General features: G+C 31.7%; 1 protein-coding gene across 3 annotated transcripts in view; it reads left to right on the forward strand.

Moving 5' to 3' along the window:
* The window catches only part of BCAS3 (BCAS3 microtubule associated cell migration factor), a 592,536-nt gene that overhangs the window by 252,535 nt on the left and 334,165 nt on the right, over window positions 1-5,836 (forward strand). The gene's annotated exons all lie outside the window — the stretch shown is intronic.

Below are 5,836 nucleotides of genomic sequence, written 5' to 3' on the forward strand. Positions count from 1 at the left end.
GAACATTTGAAGACGAGATTTATTTTGAAATGTAAATATATTTAAGGTATACTAAAAATACCCTATAAATTTTTACTGCATTTTATTTGGTACCAAAGGAACAAGAGTCAGTTCTGTTCTGAATAGTTTAGGTAGTTACGGAGCTACATGAGGAAATTTGCATTTCATATAAAACCTCCTAAGTAACTTATTATTTCGAATTATTAGCACCTCCCCACCATAACTTATTTAGTAAACTCTTATGTAAGACTGCATAAAATGCAACTTTTGTCAGTCTTAGACATGGTGATCATAGAAAAGAAACAGTATGTTTAATACTTTTATGTAAAGGTATGACATAGAATATATTTAGAACCTGGTATAATATGTTTAGCACAATAGTTAAGAGTCAGGGGACTTCCCTGGTGGTCCAGTGGTTAAGACTTCACCTTCCAGTGCAGGGGGTACAGGTTCAATCCCTGGTCGGGAAGCTAAGATCCCACATGCCTCGTGGCCAAAATACCAAAACATAAAACAGAATATTGTAACAAATTCAATAAGGACTTTAAAAATGGTCCACATCAAAAAAAACTTAAAAAAAAAAAAAAAAAAAAAAAAAAGAGGGCTCCAGAATCAGACTGCCTAGGTTTTAAATCCCAGCTTACACACTTACTACCTATATGATCTTGGGCAATTTTCTAAAACCTCTCTTTATCTTAGTTTCCTTATCTCCATTAAATGGAGTTACCAGTAGCACCTACCTCATAGGTTTATTATGAGGAGTTAAGGAACCGACAGTAAATTGCTTAGAACAGTGCCTGGCACATAATAAGAGCTCAGTAAATGCTCGCTGCTACTGCTATGATTTCTTTTCTGCTTTAAGGGGAAAATTCCATTTTTGAAAAGTAGTTTCTTTAAGTTAGATCATGGTTTTGTTTTTCATTTTTGTTTTTGTCTGTTTTGCTTTTAAGAGTGAGTGAGCCCAAAAAGAAGTTTTGGTTAATGTAAGTTATATCAATTTTATAAATTTAGTCAGAATACATGTATGTGCAGTTCTCATAACTGCTCCTGGGACTTGCTCATACTGTCCCATTATACTAGGAGAAAACCTTCCAATCATTTTTCTCTTGGACAAAAAGAAACTTAAAAATTTGACACAAACTAATTTCAGTGTTCATATGCCACAGGAACATCTGAAAATTTCATTGTCGTATTAGAATAGGGTGATAAATCATCATAAAAATTTCCTCTTTGAAATGCAGCATCAAAATTAGGATATAGATTGTGAAACTGTTGTAAACAAAATCAGGGTATACAGGAATAAAAATTCCCTGGAAGTCAACCTTCATTCTTTGTGTTAACCGGATTTCTTCCAAAACAAATAAGATACATGGATCTTACTCAGGAGCTTGTAGTGAACAGTTGATTTTTAAATGCCAGATTCAACATATGCCAACATTTCTTTGTAGACTCAATTTAGAATTAAATTCCATCTTGGGATATATTTCTCATTCTAAGTACAAAGAAAAAAGTTTTAGTATGTTAATAAAGATTGAAGTTTTAGCATAGAAGTAAAGATAGAATGACAAACATTGTATGTGAAATAAGAAAAGCCCATGCCTTCCACAGCTTATGTGCTCCTCAAATTTAAGCAAAAGTACTTGTCAACCAGAAATGATTTGAGGTTGAAACAAGATTAAAAGAGCCAGATTAAAGAAAGGGATATATGAAATATAGTAGACTTTTAAATCATTGCTTGTCTTTTAGAAGACTGCTTTGTGGTTTGTTTGATGCCATCGTTAGCTCACAAGAAACTCGTTTTTAGTCACTTATACTAGCCTAAAAGAGCCTCCTTTAAAATACGTTCCTTTACTGGTGGTGCATGTTTTTCCCATTAAGATCTTAATGAAACCTCAAATTAAGGCAGCAAAATGAATATAAATTTGACAACTTCTTCCATGTTGTTTATAAGAGCCTCTTTGTTTTAAGAGTTTTTACTATTTTTTCATGCTATTTAGAATTCAACCTGAGAATGTTTTTATTTACTGTTTTGAAATAAAACATTATGCTAAATAAAGTTATTTATTTCATCAGGGTTATAGGATGTCCAGTATAGGATAATATTTGTATTTTGGAAGAATATGAAAATTTTATAGTTCCTCTTAAAATGTTATGTAAGTTTCATACAAATTTTTTTAATATAAATTTTCATTTGAAACATTTATATTTAGCTAAGATTTTGCTTTTGGTTGATCACAGTTTCTACTAATTCTTCATTCTTTGATAAACTGTTTTAATTATTTAAATTCAGGCAGTTTCAGATGAGTCAGTTTATAATATCTTTTCCTTTGACAACCAAATAAGCTTGTTGGAAAGTTAACTATGCAGACCATCTTCGACACTTTAGCCATTTTCTACATTCTGGAGATTATGTATTCTCTAGGATTTATGAATTTAAATAATGGCATAAAATGATGTAAGAATCACACACATGATGCAGTTTTTAATGCAGAAATTTTAAGAGAAATAGCCATTGGGAAATTTTAAAAATGAATTTTGCTTTCAGTATTACAAATAAGTAACAAGTTTTTATCGAGCTCCTAGTTGGCATGTAGTATCATGTTTAAACTATTGCTACTTTTGACTTTCTTAGCAAAAGAAAAAATATATGCACAACAGTGTAGACAAGAGGTAGTCCATTTGAATATATCTTTGTAGTGTATAAGGTTAATTTTAAAGAAGAGTTAAAACTTACATGTCAAATTACGTTTAAAGTTTTAATTAGCACCGAGTCTTCAATCTGTTTATAAATAGCTAATTTAAATTAATCTTGTTATTCTGAGAATATTGAAAAAATAATATAATAATATAATTTCCTTTTTAGAAGCAAAGACTTATATGGAGAGGAGAATCTTATCTGGCAGGTTTACAGAAATCTCATATCTTTAAGAATAATTTGTGATAGAATAATTTTAGATATATTATCAATATCTTTTTTTAAAATAAATACTTTCATTTTCCCTCTTAGTTTTTATTTTAGAATACACAGTTGAAAGTGAGAGAAAACTGCTGAATTCCTTTTGAAAGCCCAGTCACAGTGAGGAGCATAAAGAAAAGTTTTTCTTCCTTAACACAAAGACGTAATACCACTTGTAATTCTTACATCAATATTGTGTCTAAGATTTAAACTGAAATATTGACTGTACCCTTATGTTTTAGAGAAGGAAAGAAAACGGTGCTTCTATCTCAGTTTAGCTCTTTTCCATGCTTGTGTCCTAAACAAGGCACTGGACCTCATTGTTGCTTTTCATGCCATCCACACATTCACCACTTGTATCTTATTTTATAGAACATAGTAAAATTATCCAGATAGACATAATTTTTCTATAATTTTAAAGCCGATATCGTTAGAGTTTTGCTTTTTTTTTTTTTTCTGTTTGCAGTAGAGTGTGGAGAAAAAAAAAACAGGCAAGAGAAATTCAATATGTTTCTCTGACTGAATTATATAATACAGAAAAAGCCAATGGGTCACTTCAGTAGTCTTTGTAAATATTTTTAAAGATGTCATCATGTTAATGTCCGTAGAACATCTGATGGCATTAAAAATGATTCTCATTCTATGGTTAGATGGTTAGGCCTCCCAGAAGAAATGACAAAATGTTAAACTCCTGAGTTTTAATTCAGCACCTTATTTGTTGTTGTTTTTTTCATCGTACATTAATTTTACTTTTGATTATGTTGTCTCTTGTATCAAGTTTATTAGTAAATGTGATGTTTTCTGATGTGGTGAAGGTTGAATTCATTCCATAGTTCTTTATGTTTTGCTCACAAGTTAAGGCAAATTTTTCTTTTAATTTTTGAACACGGGGTTATTTATGGCTCAGGAGGGTAAAGAGCAGGAGTTCTCAGTGGAAAGGAGTCCACCAGCATTATCAGTATGTTTTGTACTCATTTATAACCACAACACGATTGAATTTCTGGACCCCCATATACATTGAAAATTTTTATTTTTATATCAGTTATTAATTTAATAAATTAATAAACACCCACAGGTATTCATTTATACTTGCAAATGTCTTGTAATAGGACTTATTGTCTCTTTCAGAGGATAAAGGGAGATATTGAGAGGAAGAAAGAAAAAAAGGCTAGTACTGGAATGCTTTCCTAAAATGGTTGGGTCACCAGTCTATAAGTGAGCATGATTTGCAAGGCTAGCACTTTTCTCTTTTGTTCCTTTCACGTATGTATCATTTTTCAATGTTTTATCTTTCTGCCGACAAAAGGTGATTTTGCAATAGAAATATTCTGGGTCATTGTGGAAAAGTTCAATTCTGCTTCCACCCAACATTCCTGGTCTTGGTCTTTTAAAATTTTAGGATAAAGGGCAAATTGAATCAATGTTAAATTTTCTCCCTTTGGGTATTTTGTATAGAAAATACTTTATTAATAATAATCTTTTCTTTAGATTATTTCTTCTTTTTATTTTTCTGAAAATCTTGTACACATAAGCACATATTTTAAATTTCTATTTTGCTTAAATACCACAGTCATTCCAAAGGTAGGTTGATGATAGAAATAACTTGTTATGAATATGTTCACCAAATATGCTAAATACCCATTACACAGCACTGTGTCATGCAGGAGGTAGCAAGTTATTTTCAGGGATAAAAATCTTTTAATTACTTATTAAACACAAACTTGTACTAATGTGATTTATAAAGGCCCTATCAGAAGAACAAGAAGAAATAATGAAGTATAAGAATAAAAATGAACATTTTTTCATAATTTTAAGAATATTTTTAACCTAAGATACTTATTCTCTGCAGGAGATAATGAGTTTATGTAAATTGATACTGTGTTGGTGCTTTTCAGTTGTGTGTTCAGAAGCTGAGTTATGTATAACATTAAAGAAGCCTAAAAGAGTTTAGCTTTTGACATTAGCTGATTAGACTGTAAGCTAATAAACATACAAAATATATATATTTGCTTGGCTAAAGACTAAATTGATTATTATATTACAAAGGTAGCTAAGTGGCCCAGTAGCAACTTTTAAAATCTATTTAGGATGCATACCGTAGATGCACCATAGACTCTCTTAAGAAGTGGCATGCTACTTGTTTTCTATCTTGTTGCTTACCACATGATTTAAAAACAAAAACAAAAATAGCATTCATTAATTTGCAAAGAACTTTGAACTTGTACATTTTGTGGGATCATTGTTGCTTGATGGTGATTCTAGTAAAAACATAGTCACACAGTTGAAACACCTTTCAAAAAATTCTGGAATGTTTTTTTCCCCTCTCCTCTGCCTTCCAGCCTCCAAAAACTGAGCAATGGAAGTTAAAAGATGCTAGTTACAGGAACTTACAGCATTTCAGTGATGGAAATAAAGGCTTTGAAGGAAAATTTACATTCTAAGGTCGTACAACAGAGAGCATCATAACCAGAAAGAACAATTCTGGTGCCGGTTACCCAGAAACCAAGGGAAGGTGCTTGTTTGTTCAGGTGTAGGTGGAGGGGAGTCTTCTCTCTGTTGGTTTTGCAAAGGTTATTGCAGCTGTGGCAAATGCAGCAAGGAAGACGTGAAATTGTTGGTAGAAACAGATGCATTTTCTTACAGAAACTTAAAAATAAAAAAGCTGTCATCTTATTCCCTATCAGTGGAAGTCTGACTGTGACTAGTGTTGGTGATTTAGGCATGGATGTGATTTTTATGGGTAATAACTTGTTGTGTTTAAGAAATGTTAATGATGGAAAGAAGAGGCCTTTGCATATATGGCAATGTGCATTACATGAATTTGGTCAAAGGCAGAGAGACCAAGCAGAGTGGCTTCTGATCGAGACGTTTTGCTTTCCC

This window comes from Lipotes vexillifer, unplaced genomic scaffold (genome assembly GCF_000442215.2).
Source record: "Lipotes vexillifer unplaced genomic scaffold, Lipotes_vexillifer_v1.1 scaffold788, whole genome shotgun sequence".
Classification (NCBI taxonomy): domain Eukaryota; kingdom Metazoa; phylum Chordata; class Mammalia; order Artiodactyla; family Lipotidae; genus Lipotes; species Lipotes vexillifer.